Raw genomic sequence first — 24,075 nt, 5'->3', positions numbered from 1 at the left:
TAAATTAAAATCGGCCCAGATTGAGAAGGAATTGCAGCGCCCATCCCACACCTTATCTGTCACACGTACGCGTACACAAGAAGAGGAAAGAAATCAAAATCACGGCCTGTTCCCTTAACCAAAAAAAAAAAAGTTCACGGCGTCTGTCGCTATCCTTTCATCCAGTCTCCAGGCAAAACGGGTATAAATACGGGCGTCCCATCTGCACACGGCCTCAGACTGAGAGCGATCTGTTCCACAAGATCTCTCGCCTCCCGGCCCCTCCTCCAGAGGGAATAGCTGATTGGCCGCGCCCCGCTCCGCTCGCTCTCCGCGATGTTCATCTCCGCCGCCGCAGCCGCCACCGACCTCGGCCTCCGGACCCTGATCGCCGCCCACGAGGACGCGAACCGCAACGTTGCCACGCGAACCATAGCCGCCTCGCGCCTCGCGGTCCGCTGCCTCGGTGGCGGAGAGCGCGATCCGGAGGTCTTTGAGGAGGGGGAGGAGGGCTGGGACGAGGGCGAGGCGGGGGAGGGTCGCGGGTGCTGGGTGACGTACGGGTGGCGCCGGGGCCGCCTCCACCGCCTCCCGCCGCTGATCCCGTCGCTGCGCCGGGCGGGGAGCTCGCCGTGGGCGCTGACGCGCACGCGCACCGCGGACGGGCGTGTCGTGGTCCTGCGGGAGCCCGCCCCGCGCCGCGGCCGCGTCGTCGCCAGGAGGATGGACGGCCGCCTCATCCTCGACCTCGTCGACAGCAGTCCGGTGCCACCGCCGCTGACGCCGCGCCGGGCGCATCCTTGTATCGCGCACGGAACCGATGACGCGCTCGACGCTGAGGAAGTTGCAGGGTACGAGGAGGAGACGGCGGCCGGCGCCGACATTGTGAACCCCCGCGGTCTTGACGTGCCAGCCACGGTGCGGGCCAAGATAGCGGCGGCGTCGTCATCTCCGGTGGGCTCTGCTTCGCCTGTCCCATCGATGGGCTGCTTCGAGGCCGTGATCCGCACGTCCCCGCTGCGCAAGGTGCCAGTGAGCATGCCCAGGATGGTGCACTGAGATTATATGAGATGATGATACCAGACCGCGGAAGTCATTTGAGATTCAAGAAATTCTAGGGGAAATTTTCCCAGTCGTATGTAGAACTCCTTCGCCATTGTGCGTCCAAGAATTTGATCTCTAGTTACTGTTGCTGAAAGTAAATCTGCGTCCAAAACCGTAGGATCCAATCCATGCCAAGAGAGAGAGAGAGCGAGAGAGAGTACATGCCTTGCCGAAAAAAGAAAGATATTGCTAGAACTAGGGTTCTAATGTGCAGTACTGTACCAAGCTAGGTTTTGTGATCAAATAGGAAGACCGTACGTGGTCTCCCTTAACTCCATGGCGCAGTAATAATTTGCATATGTGCTGTTAAAAAAAAAGAGAGATAATCCGCATATGTGTGGATGAAGGAGTTATTAATTTCCTCCCAATCGATCGTTGCACCGCAGCTGGCAGTGACCAGCAGGGCGGTAACTCCACCAGTCTGTTTCTGACTTTACCTCCAACCGAGAAACTTGCTATGACAGCCCGCTCGGTCAATGCGGGAGAGAAAAACACGCCGATGGCCAGCCGTACGTTACTACGCCGCGTTGTGAATTAAATTTGTTGTTTGTTTATAAAGTGGCAGTTTGTGTAAGTTACTTGTTGCAGTGGCAGTTTGTGCAAGTTACTTGTTGCAGCGGCAGTTCTGTGTAAGTTACTTGTTGCGACCCTGCAGATTTTGGTTTCATGCACCGAGATGAGTTGTATCCATGGTTTCACATCTGGCTAGGCAACTGTTGCCCTTCTTGAAGCTTCCTGATGGCTTATGTGCTCTCTTTGCTCCATCCCCTAGCTGGCAACACATTAAACGTGGCCTTGATCTTCTGAAAAGTGTGGCCATCATAGGATGAGGATGCCTATCATGTTCTTGTTAATTTCAGTAAAGCACACACAATGTATTCTGGTCTCCATGATGTTTTGGAGCTACTAGCAAAGGAGAATTATGCGAAGATCGTCCCAGCTCAGTTGCTTAATTTATCGAGTCATGTTGATTCAGCTATGTGGTGCAAGTGTTTTGGGTGTGCTTGTATTCTTCGGAATAACGTAATTTTGGCAATGGTAAATCTACCAATGGCGTTTGGGTCATCTTCTTTGACAATTACTTTTCAGGTTCTTGTGGAGCTTCCACACAACGATATTTTGGTCATTATGGTAAGGGGAAATAGTTCTTCTTTATGCATGTCAATGGTGTCTTGGATGATACGGAGACACATGATACTCCCTCTCTCTTATAATATAGTGTGCATTGGTCTTCACGGAAGTCAAAAATTTATCAAGTTTATAGAGAAAATTATATATACGCAATATCAAATATATATGTACCATGCGGAAATATATTTCATGATGAATCTCATGGTATTCATTTGATTTCTAAAAGCTGATGATTTTTCTATGTACTTGGTCAAAGTTTACAAATTTTGACTTGAAAATATATTACACACTATCTTTTAGAAAAGAGGGAGTAATCGTATGGCTGCTTGTGAGGCTCCTCATGTTGGTCGTGTGTGGGTTAATGTCGATGTTGGCTTTGACACATCTTCGACCTTTGGTTAGCGAGTGCATTGTGAGGGATCTATGTTGGGAGAACTCTTATAGTAATTTGGGAGTCTTTAGCTCCGTGTAAGAGACATTTTCGGCGTGAAGCTTGATCATACTCCTTCAACCTTTTCAAGACACCTCGGATGAAGTCCGGCATTAGAGCTCGACTGTAGGAAGATACTGATTGGGGAAAGTTCTTGTTGAACCAATTTCAGGACCGGTAACCAAAGATGACGACCAACTCACATAAACCAAGGTGTGGCTAGAATTGAAGATTAGTACATGGGGCTACTGACGGTGTCCCGGTTGGGGCCTTTTACCATATCGACTCCCGACCAGGTGGGTCGGCCTCGGGAGCCCCCTTGTGAGTTCCGTCCTCGACCACATTTGGCGGCGCATGGCGCATACAAGGAAGGTTTGAGAAGCTTTGTCGTTTAAGACGAGCACTCCTTTCCACCAGCGTATCTGACTAGGACTCTTGTAATCCTATGCCATAAGTAACTTATATAAACCGGGGATGGGAATTCGATACAACATCATTAGACAATCTCATAACATCTTAGAGATAGGACACACCAATCTTGCGATCGATTACATGTACTTTGTACTAGAGACAAAATCAATACAATCACAAGCAGGACATGGGGTATTATATCTGTGAGAGCCAGAACCTAAGTAAAACCTCATGTCCTTGTTACCATCATATCTAGACTACAAGTTCATGACCCTAACCAAAGATTCACCGGAGTCGACTCCGTCACCTTCTAGAGTGGTTGCCTCTATGAATGTCGGCTTTTATGTTGCATCTTCTGATAGGTCTGTGCTCGTTGATTTGAAGAAGGAACCATTAGGCATCATACGTATCTCCAAGAGATCGAGCTAATCAAGATCAAGTGACATGCGAATATGGTTCTTACTGTGAATTATTATAGCAGGGAGAGATGTAGTTGTATTGTGCCATACATCATATTACGTCGCATTACAAATTGAGTTTTTTTGTTGCAGTGGCACTCTGCGTACTTGTTGCAATAGTAGCATATTTTGGTTGCATACACCAAGAAGAGTCGTATCCATGGTTCACATCTCTCTAGGCAAGTTTGGCGCTTTGTTCGAGTTTGGTGCTTTCTTATACACGTCCTTAGTTAAGGCCAAGTTTTACCTTGATGGCGACCTGTTGGATACCACCTTCTCGTACAACTCACCCCCTAGCTCGCGATGCATTGAACATGGCCCTGATTTTCTAAAATACGACGGGGTTTGTAGAGTTTACATTGGTAAAAACACGTTAATAAAAAGGAGTAATGTTTGGAGTGTATAATGGCCAAAGTATTTGGGGTGTATTATTGCCCAATAATTAATATTCAGAATATATAATGGCCAAAGAATGAATATTTGGAGTCCAACGAACTTATGTACAGTTACCATGAACAAAAATAGATTGTGATTAAATAGGTGTCCCCCTATTTGTGACGAGGGAGAAATGATGTAATGTAAACTTCGTGAGCCATCTTTTCTTTCCTCGTGACACAAAGTTGGCTCTTATTATGCGGCTCCTGACCCAACTTTATGATCATTTTACAACCTACGGCCTAGCACGTGGAGAGATCATGTTGCTTCTTGCGTAGGAGTCTTATAGATTTACTTTGCATAGAATATTTTTGGAGAAAGCTACAAGGAAACACAATAATGTCGGAAATGGATAAAGAAAATTTTGAGAACTGATATGGCATGATGAAGTTCCAAAATATCACAATTTCTATCCTTGTGAGCGATGACCAAGAGCTTAGTAGTCCAACAAAAGGGCAATGCACCATCTCAAAGTTTTTCCATCCTATAACATTTTTGGTACGGAAGACGAGGGCATATTTAATGGTCTTGTTAATGGCACCAAAGCATACATCTTGAACTCCACTATTCTTTTAGTTTTGGAGCTACTATCAAAAGAGATTTGTTTTTCTATATTTGAGATATGTTCACTCGCCTACGCGTTGTAAGGTTTTCCTTTGGGCGCGCTTGGATTCTTTGGAATGACATGTTTCTTGGTGATGGTAAATTTGTTAATGGTGATTTGTTCATTTTCTTGTACAAATATTATTTTTATTCTTTTGGAGATCATTTATGGGTGTATTTTGGTTATCATGGTAAGGGGAAAGCTACCTTGTTTACGCATGTCGGTGTGTTCTTTGTTGATATGGAGATGCGTGATATTTCTATGATCATGGTACGGGGAAGTGCCTATGATGTGGGCATGTCTAGATTTTTATCATGTTTACCTCATGCTGCACTAAGACAACCTACCACAAGATGAGTCTAAAAGTGGTGCCATCATAAAGCAATGAGAACATATGCTGGATACAAAACATTCCCTTTTGGATTTGGTTTGACTGACAGCAAGGTGGGAATTTAAATAGGTGTAGAGTTCATATATGTGCTTCAAATAAGGCAAATAGATACAAATTTGGGAAGGTTGGATCCATGTGCTTTAGAAACTATATGTTGCCAACCTTTAATTTGGGGAGATCGGGTTGCTATCTTCCAAACAATATGTTGTTGTTATTCACAAGTAGGTTTCTTTTGAACACCAACCTTATGTTGGATGTCCAGAGGTATTTATATATCCATGTAAGCCATTGCTTTGAAGGGAGGTTGTGTTTTAGGTTTTAAACTGGTGTTGAAGCTTTGCTTCTGTGATGTAAGCAAGATGGGACCATGAGGCGCCATTTATTTTCATATTTTACCAAGTGATTGCAAGAAGGTTCTTATGTTATCAAGCATTGTGATTACATGGCATGACGTTCATTGTAACCAATTGATTGCTTGCTCATTACTCTGCTTCAGCATGAGGTTACTCGTTTGCCAAGGGATTCCTTGTTGCTTATCATTACCCCAACTTTACTTTATGCATACTAGTAATGTAATTGGGATATTTTATTGGTTTATTTCGGAGGAGGATGTTGCATTATCAAAGATCGGGCCAAATTAGACGCACATATGAGGCTATGTCTATATTAGCTGGTATCAAATTTATGGGCTTCTCACGATGCAAATTTTTGGTCCATTGAGATTAATTGGCGAGGCAACAAGTTAGTGCTTGATGCCCCATAATTATAGGGGATCAATTGTAGTCCTTTCTATAAGTAAGATTGTCAAACCCAACGAGGAGCAGAAGGAAATGACAAGTGGTTTTTGTCAAGGTATTCTTTGTAAGTACTGAAAGTAGCGGTAACATATATTTTTGTAGCAAGGCAATTTGTAACAAGCAATAAGTGGCAATAGTAATAAATGTGCAGCAAGGTGGACCAATACTTTTATAGCAAAGGACAAGCCGAAAAGTTCTCTTATAGCAAGCAATGCATTCTTGAGGACACATGGGGATTCTCATCTAGTCATGTTCATCATGTTAAGTTGATTCACATTTGTTACTTTGATAATTTGATATGTGGGTGGACCAGCGATAGGGTGTTGTTCTTACTTGAACATGCAACCCTATTATGATTACCCCCTCTCGCAAGCATGTGCAACTACGAAAGAAGAAATAAGATATATCTAATCATATCATGAAACATATGGATCTACATCAGCCGAATTTTATTTCCTATGACAACATTGCTTAGTTTGTTTACATATGTGATGACCCACAAGTATAGGGGGTCAATCTTAGTCCTTTCCATAAGTAAGAGTGTTGAACCCAACGAGGAGAGGAAGGAAATGGTAAGCAGTTTTCAGTAAGGTATTCTGTGCAAGCACTGAAAATAGTAGTAATGTGTAGTTTGATAGCAAGATAATTCATAACAAGTAACAAGTAACAAAGGTAGGAAAGTGCAACAAGGTAGCCCAATCCTTTTGAGACAAAGTACATGCCAAAATTGTTTCTTATAGTGAGCAAGCATTCTCAAGGACACGTCGGAATATTGCCTAGTCATGTCTATCATGTTTGAGTTGATTCACGTTCACTACTTTGATAAATTGTGCGAGTGGACCATTTCTAAGGTGTTGTTCTTACTTGAACAAGCAACCACTTATGATTACTCCCTTTCACGAGCATATGCAACTATGAACGAAGAATTAAGATAAATGTAACCATAGCATGAAACATATAGATCCATAACAACCCGTTACAGAATAGTACATAAACTAGGGTTTAAGTTTCTATCACTCTTGCAACTTATCATCTACTTCCTACTACACAATGCTTTCCTCTAGGCACAAGTATGGTGAAGTGTCATGTAGTAGACATTCACATGAAACCACTAGAGGAAACATAACATACATGACATCAAAATATTGAACGGATATCAACTACACATGATAGTTTATAACAAGACTTCTTCCATGTCCTCAAAAACAAAAGTAACTACTCACAAACCATGTTCATTTTCAAGAATATTTTTGAGGATCTCAACATATAATCTTACACCAAATAAACCAACTAACATCAACTACAAGATGTAACCAACACTACTTGCAACCACCGGTACCAATATGAGATTTAGGAACAAAGATTAGATACAAGAGTTCAACTACGACTTTAGATGACATGGTGCTCGTGAAGATGTTGATGGAGATGAGTCCTCGCATGATGGAGGGATAGTTGGTGATGACGATGGATTTGATTTCACCCTCCCAGAGGGAAGTATCCCCGACGCAGCCGCCCCATCGGAGATAAAAGGTGCTCCTGGACAGGTTCGACCTCGAGACAACGTTGCTTCGTCTCGAAAGTATTCTTCTGATTTTTTTTTCTAAGGAAAATAGCATCATATAGGAGAATATGGGCCTCACATGCCTGATGGTGGAGCCACGAGCTCACTAGGCATGCCGAGGGGAGTAGGGAGCGCTCCTCAGGTCGTGACTCCTCCGTGAGTCCCCCTCTCGTAATTCTTCTGCCAATGTTTTTTATATATTCCAAAATAATCGTCTGTAAGTTTTCATGTCATTTGGAGCTCTAGAGAATATCCAACTATGATGTAGCCTTTTTAGGTCCAGAATTGCAGCTGCCAGTAATTTCCCTCTTCAAATTAAGAGAGAAAAGGAATAAGAATTGCATCATAATGATAAAAAACATTGTAATTTACAGTAGTAAATCATGATGCGAAATGGACGTATCAACTCCCCCAAGTTTATTCCTCGCTTGTACTCAAGCAAATACCAAACTCGATAATCATGACCTCATGCTGAGAGAGAGAGAGAGAGGGATAGAGAAGGATATGGATAGAGGGAGGGAGAGGGAGAGAGGGAGGGAGAGGGAGAGAGGGGGAGAGAGAGAGGGAGGAGAGAGAGATAGAGGGAAGAGAAGAGAGAGAGAGCAAGCGAGAGAGAGAGAGAGAGAGAGATCGAGGACAGAGAGAGCGAGAGAGAGAGAGAGAGAGATCTAGGTATTACCTATGGACCCTTAGGTCTATGGTGAACTACTCACACATCACGATGGGAGCAGCAAGGTTGATGTAGAGTCCCTCCGTGATGGATCCCTCCTCTGGAAGGGCACCGAAAAAGAGCTCTACATGGGCACACGGCACAACAGAGACTTGCTATGGTGGAAAAAGTGTTTCGGGAGACTCTCTAGCGTTTTACTATTTATTAGAAGTTATAGGAAACATATGGACACCGGAGGCCAAGGGAGGTGGCCCCAAGCCATCAAGGCACGGCCACCCCCTGGGCGCGCCATGTTGTCTTGGTGCCACCCCGTAGGGCCTCCGGCCTCCTTTCGAAGCTTCCAGGTCCTTATGTTGTCTAGAAAAAAATCGTCAAAAACTTTCGGGCTATTTGGACTTTGTTTGGTACAGTTTTCCTGAAAAGCCAAAAAACATGCAGAAAACAACAAGTCGCACTTGGCACTGAGTTAATAGGTTAGTGCTCATAAATAATATAAAAACTCAAGTAAATGGCTAAAAGGTATCCTAGAATGATAATATTATAGCACGGAACAATAAAAAATTATAGATACGTTGGAGACGTATCAGCATCCTGCTACGACAACAAAAATCCTTCCCCGGAAACGTCGGCAGAAATTCTTCTTGCTACTTGCTACTGCAACAAAAGACCTTCCAACGACGCCAGAAATAGGAGTGTTGATTGGAGAATGTTCTTGTCTTGATACTCCCCAGCAACGGCACCGGGAATCCTTCTGCTACGGCTACGCCTTAAGGGACTTCCTAGGCAAATATGCAAAGGATTTCCCCCATGGCCTTGGAGCCTTGCGTTGGTGTTCCCTCGAAGCGGAAAGGGTGATGTAGCGCAGCGGTGGTAAGTATTTTCCTCAGTTTGAGAACCAAGGTATCGATCCAGTGAAGGAGTATCACAAGTGCCTGCACAAACACAAAAAGCTTGCTCCCAACGCTATGAAGGGGTTGTCAATCCCTTATAGATTGTTCGCCAAGTGAGAACTGAAAGCAACAAAGTAACAAAGCAAAGTAAAAGCAAAAGTGGAAACGATAGGTGTGAATAGACCGGGGGGCCGTAGTGTTTACTAGTGGCTTATCACATGAAATCAAGTAGACGGTGGGTGAACAACTTACTGTCGAGCAATTGATAGAACCGCGTAAAGTCGTGACGTCATCTATGGCAATGATTATATCTATATGCATCACGTCCAAAACAAGTAGACCGATACTTTCTGCATCTACTACTATTACTCCACACGTCGACCGCTATCCAGCATGCATCTAGTGTATTAAGTCCGAAAGAACAGAGTAACGCCTTAAGCAAGATGACATGATGTAGATGGACAATCTCATATCTACGACAAAGCCCACCTTGTTACCCTTGATGGCAACTACACGATGTGTGCCTTGCTGCCCCTACTGTCACTGGGAAAGGTCACCACACGGTAAGAACCCAAAACCAAGCACTTCTCCCATTGCAAGAATCATAGATATAGTTGGCCAAACAAAACCCAAGACTCGGAGAGACTTACAAGGATATCAAATCATGCATATAAGAAATCAGCAAAGACTCAAATATATATCATAGATAATCTGATCACAAATCCACAATTCATCGGATCTCGACAAACACACCGCCAAAGAGGATTACATCGGATAGATCTCCATGAAGATCATGGAGAACTTTGTATTGAAGATCCAAGAGAGAGAAGAAGCCATCTAGCTACTAACTACGGACCCGTAGGTCTGAAGTGAACTACTCATGAGTCATTGGAGGGGCGATGATGTTGATGTAGAAGCCCTCCAACTCCAAAGCCCCCTCCGGCAGGGCACCGGGAAGGGTCTCCAGATGAGATCTCGCGGAAACGTAAGCTTGCGGCGGCGGAAAAGTATTTTCGTGGATTCCCTGATTTTTTCTGTATTTTAGGGAATATATAAGCGAAGGATCTAGGTCAGGGGGCGCGAGGGAGTCCACAAGCCTGCCATCCGCCGCCCCATGGTGGCGGATGGGGAGCTTGTGGGCCCCTGTAGCCCTCCTGGCTTGGCCCTCAATCCCCCTGATCTTCTTCCGTTCGGGAAAAATTTATTTCGGGGATTTTATTCCGTTTGGACTCCGTTCCAAAATCAGATCTGAAAAGAGCCAAAAACACAGAAAAAACAGGAACTAGCACTGAATTAATAAGTTAGTCCCAAAAAAGATATAAAAAGTACATAAAACATCCAAGGATGACAAGATAACAACATGAAACCATCAAAAATTGTAGATACGTTTGAGATGTATCAAGCATCCACAAGCTTAACTCCTGCTCGTCCTCGAGTAGGGAAGTGATAAAGAATGAATTTTTGATGCTTTCATGCTACCTAGCATAGATGTCCTTTGTAACTCCTCTTATGTGACGTGAATGTTCATATCCATTAGATTCAAAACAATAGTTTGCTATTGACGTGGAAACAATAATAATTCAAGCAAATTAGCAAGGTAATCATGAACTTTCAAAATAACAAGGCCAAAAGAAAGTTATCCCTACAAAGCATATAGTCTGGCTATGCTCTATCATCATTGCACAACGAATTTAAATCATGCACAACCCCGGTATTGGCCAAGTAATTGTTTTCACACCTTTACTTTCTCAAACCTTTTCAACTCTCACGCAATACATGAGCGTGAGCCAAGGTTTTAACACGATAAGTGGTGTGGAGTGTGGTGGAGGTTGCAAGACAAAATAAGGAGAAGATGATCACATTAACTAGGCATATCAATGAGCTGTGGATATGCTCATCAATAGATATCAATGTGAATGAGTAGGGATTGCCATACAAATGATGCACTAGAGCTAAGAGTATGTGAAAGCTCTTAAAGAAAACTAGTAGGTGTGCATCCAACTTGCTTGCTCACGAAGACCTAAGGCAATTTTGAGGAAGCCTATCATTGGAATATACAAGCCAAGTTATATAATGAAAATTTCCCACTAGCTATATGGTGATGACAAAACGAGAGACTCTCAATCATGAAGATCATGGTGCTTAATATGCACAAGTGTGGAAAGGTGGCAGCATTGTCCCTTCTCTCTTTTTCTCTCATATTTTTTTATTTTTTTGGTGGGCTCTTTGACCTCTTTTTTTTGTGCGCATATTTGGCCTCTTTTATTTCCTCACATGGGACAATGCCCCATCAATGATGATCATCACACTTTCAACTCAAAACATAGAGCAATGATGACTCTATATGGAATGCCTTCGGTAGTGTACCGTGACAATGATCTAGCATGGCATAGACATTAATGGAAACATCATGCTAGCTATCTTACGATCATGCATGGGCAATGTAGACGTGGTGGCACATGTCATGGTGGTAGTTGCATGGCAATATATCTCGGAATGACTTTGAAAAAGCCATAGTAGGTAGGTATGGTGGCTGTTTTGAGGGAGGCTAATGGTGGGTTTTGTGCACCGGCGAAAGTTGCACGTCACTAAGAAGATAGTGATGGTGGAAGGTGAAAGTGCATCTAAACCCTGGACTCAACATTAGTCATGAAGAACTCATATACTTGTTGCAAAAGTTTTATTAGTAATCGAAACAAATCAGTCAACAGATACTCCTAGGGGAAGGGTTGGTAGGTATAAACCATCGCGCGATCCCGACCGCCACGCAAAGGATGACAATCAATAGACTAATCATGCTCAGATTTCATCACATAGCGGTTCACCATACGTGCATGCTACGGGAATCACTAACTTCGACACAAGTATTTCTAGGTCCACAACACCTTACTAGCATGACTTTAATATTACCAAGACCACAACTCAAAACTAATTGAGATGAATCAAACTTCTCTAACTATTCAATGTACATGAAGGTGTAAGTTTTCGTATCCCTTTGGGTAACTACCCCTTTTGAGACTACTTTCAAAGCATAGATCAACTACCAAGCCACGCACCGCTGTGCTCTAAAAGATATAAGTGAAGCACACAGAGCAAAAGTATCTAGCTCAAGAGATATAAGTGAAGCACATGTGAGCTGAATTCTCTACCAAAAGATATAAGTGAAGCTCAACAAAATCACGGTGAGTGCATGTCTCTCTCTATAGGTGTGCAGCAAGGATGATTGTGACACAACAAAAATAAAAGACTCCTACGATCCAAGACGCTCCAAGCAAAAACACATAACATGTAGTGAATAAAAATATAGCCCCAAGTAACGTTACTGATGGATTGAAGACGAGAGAGGGGGTGCCTTCCCAGGGCATCCCCAAGCTTAGGCTTTTACGACACCCTTGAATCTCTTGGGGTGCCTTGGGTATCCCCAATCTTGAGATCTTGCCACTCTTTATCTCTTTGTCCATAAGAACTTCACCCAAAACTTGAAAACTTCACAATACGAAACTTAAACAGAAACTCGTGATAACATTAGTATGAGAAAGCAAACCACCACTTCCTTAGGTACTCTAGAAAACTTAAATTCTACTTATGCTGATGTTGGGTTACTGTATTTTCAATCTTCCATGGCTAATACCCCCGATACTATCCATGGTTTCATCAAAATAAGCAACCAACACAACAAAAACAGAACCTGTTAACAGCAGACCAGTCTGTAGCAATCTGTATATTTCGTATACTTCTGTTACTTCACAAATTCTGAAACATTACAACAATCTGAAGAATGTGTGTAGAAATCTGCAGCAAAAAGAATCAACTCAAAAGCTCTTACAGAAAAAAAAGAAAATTCTTTTCGTGAGCAGAAAGTTTCTGTGTTTTCCAGCATGACCAAACGATCATCCCCAAGACTAATCATAACGGTTTTGCTTGGCACAAACGCAAAAAAAACACAAAAAACACAATCATAACAGAATTATGAAAGTGTGGAAAACACAAAACAGAAATAAAAAGGATAGATTCGTTTGGTTGCCTCCCAACAAGCGCTTTTGTTTAGCGCCCTTAGCTAGGCAAAAGGTGATGGAATCACGTATAGTCATCTTTGGTGCTCAAACCATAAGTAGCCCTCATCATACATTCATAAGGCAATCTTATTTTCTTTCTAGGAAAGTGCTCCATGCCCTTCTTTAAAGGAAATTGAAATCTAATATTCCCTTCCTTCATATCGATGATAGCACCAATAGTCCTTAGGAAAGGTCTACCAAGAATAATGAGACATGAAGGATTGCAATCTATGTCAAGTACAATGAAATCCATGGGTATATAGTTATTATTTGCAACAATAAGAACATCATCGATCCTTCCCATGGGTTTCTTGACAGTAGAATCCGCAAGATGCAAATTAAGAGAACACTCTTCAATCTCATGAAAACCAAGAATATCACATAAAGACTTTGGAATCACGGAAACACTAGCACCCAAATCACACAAAGCATTGCACTCATAGTTTTTGATCTTGATTTTGATAGTAGTCCCACTCATCATGAAGTTTTCTAGGTATAGAGACTTCTAGTTCGAGCTTCTCTTCAAGAGATTTCATCATAGCATCTACGATATGCGTGGTAAAGGCTTTGCTTTGGCTATAAGCGTGTGGAGAGTTTGCAATGGATTGCATCAAAGAAATGCATTCAAACAAGGATCAATTATCATAATTGAATTCCTTGAAATCCAAAGTGGGAGTTTCATTACTACCCAAAATTTTGATTTCTTCTACTCCACTCTCCACACCTTTATCATCAAGATGGGTGGACTCCGAATCATTGGGGCGTTTTTCAACCAAAGTGGATTCATATCCAGCCCCTCCATCAATAGGTTTGACACGCGAAAACAAATATTCATGAGGAGACACACCAAGCACTTTAAGATCTTCGTGATTTGCATCATTAGAACGCACCCTTTTAAACCATTCATGCCTAGCGCGAATTTGGGCGGTTCTTTCTTTGCTCTCATTCATGGAGACACGCATATCTTTCAAAGTTTCATCCAAGTTGACCTTGAGAGGAGCACATCTAACTTTCAAAGCATCAATATCACAAGACATCCTATCAACGCTCTTAGCCAAATCGTCTATTTTGAGTAGTTTTTCCTCTATGGACGCATTGAAAATCTTTTGAGAGTCGATGAACTATTTGATATTACTCTCTAAATCAGAGGGTAATTTGTTGTGATTTCCATAAGTGTTGTTGTAGGAATTTCCCTAATTGTTAGAGGAGTTACTAGGAAAAGGCCTAGGAATATAGTTTCCTCTAAAAGCATTGTTGTTGCCAAAATTGTTTCTACCAACAAAATTCACGTCCAAACTAGCGTTGCTACTCTCAATCAAAGAAGATAGTGGCATGTCATTAGGATCTACAGTAGCGTTTCTACTAGCAACCAAATTCATCAACTCGCCCATCTTAGCACTAGGCGAGTTAATCTCTTCTATAGCGTGTATCTTTTTGCTAGCAGGTGACCTTTCACTGTGCCACTGAGAGTAGTTGGTCATGATATTGTCTAGGAGTTTTGTAGCGTCTCCTAACGTGATTTCCATGAACGTTCCACCTGAGGCGGAGTCCAAGATATTGCGAGAAGCGAAATTCAAGCCAGCGTAAAAGATTTGTATAACCATCCACAAACTCAAGCCATGAGCGGGACAATTTCTAATCATAAGCTTCATCCTCTCCCAAGATTGTGCAACGTGTTCATGATCAAGTTGCTTGAAATTCATGATATCGTTACGTAAGGAGATGATCTTAGCCGGCGGAAAATACTTGGATATGTAAGCATCTTTGCACTTATCCCAAGAATCGATACTATTTTTAGTTAAAGAAGAAAACCAAGTTTTTGCATGATCTCGCAACGAGAAAGGAAAAAGTTTCAACTTAATCACGTCATTATCCACATCTCTTTTCTTCTGCATATCACAAAGCTCAATGAAGGTATTGAGATGGGATGCGTCATCTTCACTAGGAAGGCCTGATAATTGCTCTTTCATAACAAGATTCAGCAAAGCTGCGTTGATTTCATACGATTCCGCACTAGTGGTGGGAGCAATCGGAGTACTAATAAAATCATTATTATTGGTACTCGAGAAGTCGCAAAGTTTGGTGTTTTCATACATGATGACTTCAACAAACAAACAAGACCACAAGCAAGCAAGAAAAGTGGCAGAGGAAAATGGCAAAAAGGCAAAAGGCAAAAGAAAACGACAAAGGAGAAAGGCAAATGAAAATGGCAAATGTGATGTGGGGGAGAGGAAAACGAGAGGCAACTGGCAAAAAAGTAAATGCAAGAGATGAGTTTGTGAGACCTACTTGGATAGATCTCTCCTTCGCCGGCAAAGGCGCCAGAAATACTTCTGCTACTGCAACAAAAGACCTTCCAACGGCGCCAGAAATAGGAGTGTTGATGGGAGACTGTTCTTGTCTTGATACTCCCCAGCAACGGCACCAGGAATCCTTCTGCTACGGCTACGCCTTAAGGGACTTCCTAGGAAAATATGCAAAGGATTTCCCCCGTGGCCTTGGAGCCTTGCGTTGGTGTTCCCTCGAAGCGGAAAGGGTGATGTAGCGCAGCGGTGGTAAGTATTTCCCTCAGTTTGAGAACCAAGGTATCGATCCAGTGAAGGAGTATCACAAGTGCCTGGACAAACGCCTTAAGCAAGATGACATGATGTAGATGGACAATCTCATATCTACGACAAAGCCCACCTTGTTACCCTTGATGGCAACTACACGATGTGTGCCTTGCTGCCCCTACTGTCACTGGGAAAGGTCACCACACGGTAAGAACCCAAAACCAAACACTTCTCCCATTGCAAGAATCATAGATCTAGTTGGCCAAACAAAACCCAAGACTCGGAGAGACTTACAAGGATATCAAATCATGCATATAAGAAATCAGCAAAGACTCAAATATATATCATAGATAATCTGATCACAAATCCACAATTCATCGGATCTCGACAAACACACCGCCAAAGAGGATTACATCGGATAGATCTCCATGAAGATCATGGAGAACTTTGTATTGAAGATCAAGGAGAGAGAAGAAGCCATCTAGCTACTAACTACGGACCCGTAGGTCTGAAGTGAACTACTCATGAGGTATTGGAGGGGCGATGATGTTGATGTAGAAGCCCTCCAACTCCAAAGTCCCCTCCGACAAGGCATCAGTAAGGGTCTCCACATGAGATCTCGCGGAAACGGAAGCTTGCGTCGACGGAAAAGTATTTTCGTGGATCCCCTGATTTTTTTTCTGTATTTTAGGGAATATATAGGCGAAGGATCTAGGTCAGGGGGGCGCCAGGGAGGCCACAAGCCTGCCATCCGCCGCCCCCTGGTGGCGGATGGGGGGCTTGTGGCCCCCCTGTAGTCCTTCTGGCTTGGCCCTCAATCCCCCTGATCTTCTTCCATTCGGGAAAAATTTATTTCGGGGATTTTATTCCGTTTGGACTCCGTTCCAAAATCAGATCTGAAAAGAGCCAAAAACACAGAAAAAACAAAAACTGGCACTTGGCACTGAATTAATAAGTTAGTCCCAAAAAAGATATAAAAAGTACATAAAACATCCTAGGATGACAAGATAACAGCATGAAACCATCAAAAATTATAGATACGTTTGAGACGTATCACTACTTCTCAAACAACAGCGCCAAAAATTGACATGTTGATGGAGACTTGCTTGCGTCGGTTTTTCCCTTGAAGAGGAAAGGGTAATGCAGCACAGGAGCAGTAAGTATTTCCCTCAGTTTGAGAACCAAGGAATCAATCCTGTAGGAGAATCTCGTCAAGTCCAGAGTACCTGCGCAAACACAAACGAGCTTCCACCCAACGCTATAAAGGGGTTGTCAATCCCTTCAAGATTGATTGCAAAGTGAGATCTGAAGGCAGAAAGTGCAACGAAGTACAAGAGTAAGGCTGAAAATATGGTGTGGAGTAGACCCGGGGGCCATGGTGTTCACTAGAGGCTTCTCTCAAAATAGCAAATATTACGGTGGGCGAAAAAATTACTGTCAAGCAATTGATAGAACCGCAAAGTCATGACGATATCTAAGGCAATGATCAAACATATAGGCATCACGTCCGAGACAAGTAGACCGATACTTTCTGCATCTACTACTATTACTCCACACATCGACCGCTATCCAGCATGCATCTAGTGTATTGAGTTCATGACGAACAGAGTAACGCCTTAAGCAAGATGACATGATGTAGAGGGATAATCTCAAACCAATTATGAAAACCCCATCTTTTTACCCTTGATGGCAACAACACGATGCGTGCCTCGCTACCCCTTCTGTCAATGGGTGAGGTCACCGCATCGTATGAACCCAAAACCAAGCACTTCTCCCATTGCAAGAATCCTAGATCAAGTTGGCCAAACAAAACCCACAAATTGAAGAGAATTACAAGGATATGAAATCATGCATATAAGAGATGAGAAGAAACCCAAATAAGATTCATAGATAATCTGATCATAAATCCACAATTCATCGGATCTCGACAAACATACCGCAAAACAAGATTACATCGGATAGATCTCCATGAAGATCATGGAGAACTTTGTATTGAAGATCCAAGAGAGAGAACAAGCCATCTAGCTACTGGCTATGGACCCGTAGGTCTATGGTGAACTACTCATGCATCATTGGAGAGGTCATGGTGTTGATGAAGAAGCCCTCCGTATCCGAATCCCCCTTCGGCAGGGCACCAGAACGTGCCCCAGATGGGATCTTGCATAGACAGAAGCTTGCGGCGGCGGAAAAGTACTTTCGATGATCTCCTGATTTTTTCTGGAATATTTGGGAATATATAGGCAAAAGACCTGGGGCGGAGGTGGCCCAGGGAGCGCACAAGCCTGGGAGGTGCGGCCCCCTGGCCGCAGCTAGGGGGCTTGTGGGGTCCCTGGTGGCCCCCTGCCCTGGTTCTCAGGCTCCCCGATCTTCTTCTGTTCCGGAAAAAATCTTTTTGGAAGCTTCGTTCCGTTTGGACTCCGTTTAAAATCCTCCTCTGAAAAGGGTCAAAAACACGGAAAAAACATGAACTGGCACCTGGCACTGAGTTAATAAGTCAGTCCCAAAAAAGATATAAAAGGCATACAAAACATCCAAAGTTTGACAAGATAATATCATGAAACCATCAAAAATTATAGATACGTTGGAGACGTATCACATCCCGAAGCTTAATCCATGCTCGTCCTCGAGTAGGTAAATGATAAAAACAATAATAATAATAATATGACATGCTACCCAACATGTAATATTTTGCACGTATGATCATTGAGAAATGATGAATTAACAAACATCAACATAGTAATATCCATGAACATAAGTAACATAATCATCAATGTTCAAAACATACGATCCTTAAAGAATGTTTACCCCCCCCCCCATTCATTTTCTCATATTAGCATGGCATGGACCCATCTTCACCACATAAATACAAAATTTAAGCACCACAGTGTTAATCCAAGAAATTGGATCGTAATTTTTAACGCGCTTTAACTTTTTATTACACACTCAATAGATGAGTGTGAACCATGAACATAGCATATAGGTGTAATAGAATATGGTGGTAGATATCAAAGGGTAAAAAGTGGATAAGAAAGTCTTGCATAAAGTAGGCGTATGAGCGGGCTATGGAGATGCCCATCAATCTATACCTAATAATAAAGCGGCTATTGCTTCCGTCGGAAAACCCACCGCGACATTTTTATAAAAAAAACCTGTAATTTTTGTTATTCAACCCGCGCTCCATCATTTATCTGCAATGCAAAAGGAAAAACCGATTCGCTGCAAAAATTATACCCGTACGCATCACCTCCTCCCGTCGACCCTAGGCCACCCTGGCCTGTGCCCAGGCCACCGCCACAGCACTCGTCGCCGCGCCCGACCTGAACCGCCACCGTTGCCGGTCTCAACCCATCCGCCTCCGCGGCCGTACCTCTCCCCGCTCATTGCCCCCGTTGCGGCGCTCGAGCGCATCGGGTTGACCCTGGTCCACCCTGGCTTGTGCCCAGGCCGCTGCCGCACCACTCGCTGCCGCGGCCGACCTCAACCACCACTGTTGTCAATCTCAACCCACCCGCCTCCGCGGCCGTACCTCTGCCCGCTTGCTGCCCCTGTTTCGGCGCTCGAGCACAGCTTCTGGATCAAATCAACGCGACAGCTGCAGTGACTGGGGATGATGCGTCTGCTCGATGCAGAACGGCGGCGGTGCGCGGATAAGGCGCGGTGGAGCGAAGTACTTGCAGGTGGAGGCGGGCCTCCATGGCTCACACGGGGAACTCCGAGGTTATGGCGCGGCAACGGCGACTCCTTATGGCCAGATAGAGGCGCCTAACCCTTGCTCTCCTCATCGTATCCCCTCCTCCGGCAGGAACTCATCATCTGGTGAGATCCCCTCCCATGCCTCCAACCGTGTGCCAAGCACCGGCAAGAAATTTTGTTTTGTGGGGATTTGTTTGCTGATGAATGAATGTATTGAATGTAAGATTGTATTATTGTTGAGATAGAGAATGAAACTCCACCTTCAGTTTGTCATCTGATCCCACATTCTCTACCCCATGAGTGAAATAAGATAACAGTCCATTGATCAATTTATGTAGCCTCTTTGTTTTGATTTGCTTGTCCCGCTCAATTTCTCATCATGGTGGAATTAACAATGGACGGGTTGATTTCTCAACAAAATAGGATAGGACTGACTACATTAGTTAGTTAGCTTATTATTTTAATAAATCAAAATGATTATAAAAAGATTAAATGCGTGTGGTATTTTTTCTCCCGTTGCAACGCACGGGCCCTTTTGCTAGTAGATATCAATGCGAGGAGTAGGGATTACCATGCAACACATGCACTCGAGCTATAAGTGTATGAAAGCTTGAATGAAGCTAAGTAGGTGTGAATCCAACTTGCTTCATCATGAAGACCTCGGGCATTTGCGGAATCTCGCCATCGGAATATACAAGGCAAGTTCTATAATGAAAAATACCCACAATCATATGAAAGTGACAAAACATGAGACTCTTTATATGAAAATATGGTGCTGCTTTGAAGCACCAATGTGGAAAAACAGGTAGTACCACTGTCCCTTCTCTCTTTTTCTTACTTTTTCCATTTTTTCTTTTATTTTTCATCAAGAGTCTCATCCCGACTTCTGTGAGAATCATTGTCTCCATCGTCCTTTCCTCACCGAGGCAATGCCATAATAATGAATTGCATCATACTTCTATTTACTTACAACTTGATATGAAAAAGTACTAAAAATATGACTCTATATCAATGCCTCTCACAGTGTACTGATACGTCTCCAACGTATCCATAATTCTTATTGTTCCATGCTATTATGTTATCATTTTAGAACACTTTTTAGGCACTTATCTACCAATTTATATTATTTTTGAGCACTAACCTATTGACCCAGTGCCTAGTGCGAGTTGCTATTTTCTTCACGTTTTTCCACTTTTCATGTTCTAGTTGATGAATCTTTTTGTGAATTTTTTCTCGACCAAAATAAGACCGTGGAGCATCGGAACAAGGCCAGGAGGTACACGAGGCCCCCACAAGCCATCAGATCGCGACCTAGGGGGTTGATGGCTTGTGGCCGCCTCGTGGCTCTCCCGACCCTGCTGTCTCACTTTTAAATTCCTATTTACCCTAAAAACTCTAGAGGAGGTCCCCAAACACTTTTTATGCCGCCGCAAGTCTTCGTTCCGACGAGAGGCCATCTAGAGCTCTGTTCCGACACTCTGCCGGAAGGGGGATTGTTACTTCCATTTTGCATCATGTTTTACTACTGTTATTTATAGTTTTTTTATGTATTATACCACTTTATGTAGTAATTCCAATGCCTTTTCTCTCATAACATGCAAGGTTTACACCAAGAGCGAGAATGCCGACAGATGGAATTCTGGACGTGAAAAAGCTACGTCAAGATATCTATTCTACACATCTCCAGATGGGCTAAAACTTCACAAGGATTTTTATGGAATATATAAGAAATATTGGAGGAAAGAAGTACCTAAGGGGGAATGAAAGGTGCCCACTAGGCACCAGGGCGCGCCAGCCCCCTTGTCGCGGCCTGGTGGGTAGTGAGCCACCCAAACCACCTCTCTCGGCCATCTTCTGGTATATAATCTCTTTTGACATGAAAAAATTTATGAGAGGACTTTCGGGACGAAGCACCATCGTCTCGAGGCGGAACCTAGGCACGAGCACTTTTTTCCTTCGGCAGAGCGATTCCGTCGGAGAAACTTCCCTCCCATAGGGGCAAATCGAGGCCATCATCATCACCAACAACCCTCTCATCTTTGGGAGGCCAATCTTCATCAACATCTTCATCGACACCATCTCCTCTCAAAACCATAGTTCATCTCTTGTGCTCAATCTTGTACCGAAACCTCAGATAGGTACCTCGGGGTGAGTAGTAGTGTTGATTACATCTTGTAGTTGATGCATTATAGTTTATTTGGTGTAAGATCACATGTTCAGATTCAATATGCTATTTAATATCCCTCTGATTGTGAGAATGTTTATCACTTGTAAGTAGTTACTTTTGTTCTTGAGTCCACGGGAGAATTCATGTTGCAAGTAGTCATGTGAAGTTGATATTTGTTCGATATTTTGATGATATGAATGTTGTGATTCCCTTAGTGCTCTTATGTGAACGTCAACTACATAACACTTCACCATCTTTGGGCCTAAGGGAATGCATTGTGGAGTAGTAATTAGATAATGGGTTGCTAGAGTGACACGAACTTAAACACCAGTTTATGCGCTATTTCGTAAGGGGCTGATTTGGATCCCTATGTTTAATGCTATGGTTAGAATTTATTCTTAATACTTTTTTCATAGTTGCGGATGCTTACAGGAGGGTTAATCATAAGTGGGAGGCTTGTTCAAGTAAGAACAGCACACAAGCACCGGCCCATCCACATATCAAATTATCAAAGTAATAAACACGAACTAACCCAAAATGACGAAAGTGATGAGATGAAATTCCCGTGTGTCCTCAAGAATGCTTTGCCTATTCTACGAAAATGTTCCGGCCTACCCTTTGGCACAAAAGGATTGGGCAACCTTAGTGCACCTATTGTTACTATTGTTACTCATTACTTGTTACAATTATCTTGCTATCAAACAACTTGTTATCGCTATTTCAGTGCTTGCAAAAATTACCCTGCTAAAAACCGCTTGTCATTTCCTTCTACTCCTCGTTGGGTTTGACACTCTTACTTATCGAAAGAACTATGATTGATACCGTATACTTGTGGGTCATCAAGACTCTTTTATAGCACCATTGCTGGGGAGTGAAGCGCCTTTGGTAAGCGGAATTTGGTAAGGGAAAATATATATTACGTGCTGAAATTTACTGTTACTTGTCACTATAGAAAGTAATCCTTTGAGGGGTTTGTTCGTGGTATCTTCACCTTGACCGAAAACACCAAGAGTTCTCCTTCAAGCTGCTGAACCTACTGAAAATGTTTATTATGAAATTCCTTCAGGTATGATAGAGAAAGTGCTAGCTAATCCTTATGCAGGAGATGGAACAAAACATCCTCATATGCACCTAATCTATGTGGATGAAGTTTGTGGATTATTTAAACTTGCAGGTTTATCCGAAGATGAAGTCAAGAAGAAGTTTTTCCCTTTATCTTTGGGGGTAAAACATTGACATGGTATAGGCTATGTGATGATACAACATCTTAGAAGTGGAATCGATTGCAATTGGACTTTCATAAAAATATATATTGTATGCATCTTGTTCATCATGATCGGAATTTCATCTATAAATTTTGGCCTGGTGAAGGAGAAAGTATCGATGTAGCTTGGGGGAGGCTTAATTCAATGTTATATTCGTTCCCCAATCATGATCTCCCAAGAAAAATTATTATTCAGATTTTTTATGCTCGGCTTTCTCGTAATGATCAAACCATGTTCGATACTTCTTGTTATGGTTCTTTATGAAGAAGACTATTGAATTCAGGTGGGATTTTTTGGAAAGAATTAAACACAGCTCTGAAGATTGGGAACTCAACGAAGGTAAAGTGTCGGGTATAAAACTTAAGTTTGATTGTGTTAAATATTTTATGAATACTAATGATTTCAATGATTTTAGCTCTAAATATGGACTTGACTCTGAGATAGTAGCCTCGTTTTGTGAAACCTTTGCTACTCATGTTGATCTCCCTAGAGATAAATGGTTTATATATCATCCAACTATTAAAGAGAAAGTTGAATAACAAATTAAAGTTGAGGATGAAACTATCATTTTCAATGTTGACACAGTTGTGCCTATTGCTTATATTGAGAAACCACCTTTCCTGTTAGGATAAAGGAACATGCTAAAGCTTCAACTATGGTTAACAAAAGTTATGTTAGAAAAACCAAACCCTCTAAGCAAATCAAGGTAGAACCTAGTATTACTATGGTTAAAGATCTCTTGGTCGATAATATTGATGGGCATGTTATTTATTCTTGTGATGAAGCTGCTAGAATTTCCAAACCAAATACTAAAGATAAGAATAGACCCGTTGTTGGCATGCAAGTCGTCTCAATCAAAATAGGAGTTCATTGTTATCATGGTTTATGTGATATGGGTGCTAGTGTTAGTGCTATTCATTTTACCTTATATCAACAAATTATGCATGAGACAACACCTGCTAAAATAGAAGACATAGATGTTACTATTAAACTTGTTAATAGAGACACCATCACACCACTTGGGATTGTTAGAGATGCTGAAGTCTTGTGTGGAAAAGTAAAACACCCTACTAATTTTCTAGTACTTGGCTCACCACAAGATGATTTTTGTCCCATAATATTTGGTAGGCCCTTCTTGAACACTGTCAATGCTCAAATAGATTGCAAAAGGGAAACTGTCAGTGTTAATTTTGGTGGTATGTCTCATGAGTTTCATTTCTCCAAGTTCAGTAACCAACCTCATGATAAAGAACTGACTAGTAAAGATGAAGTAATTGGTCTTGATTCTATGTCCATTCCTCCAACTTATCCATTAGAAGAATGTTTCTTAGACCATGAAAATGATATGCATATGCATGGAAGAAATTAACTAGATAATATGTTCTTTGATCAAAAGCCTATCCTTCAACACAACTTGCCTCTTGAAACTATAGGAAGTCCTCCTCCACCCAAGGGTGATTCTATGCTTGAATTAAAGAAATT

Source organism: Hordeum vulgare, chromosome 7H (genome assembly GCF_904849725.1).
Source record: "Hordeum vulgare subsp. vulgare chromosome 7H, MorexV3_pseudomolecules_assembly, whole genome shotgun sequence".
Taxonomy (NCBI): Eukaryota; Viridiplantae; Streptophyta; class Magnoliopsida; order Poales; family Poaceae; genus Hordeum; species Hordeum vulgare.
This window is presented reverse-complemented; position numbering follows the sequence as displayed.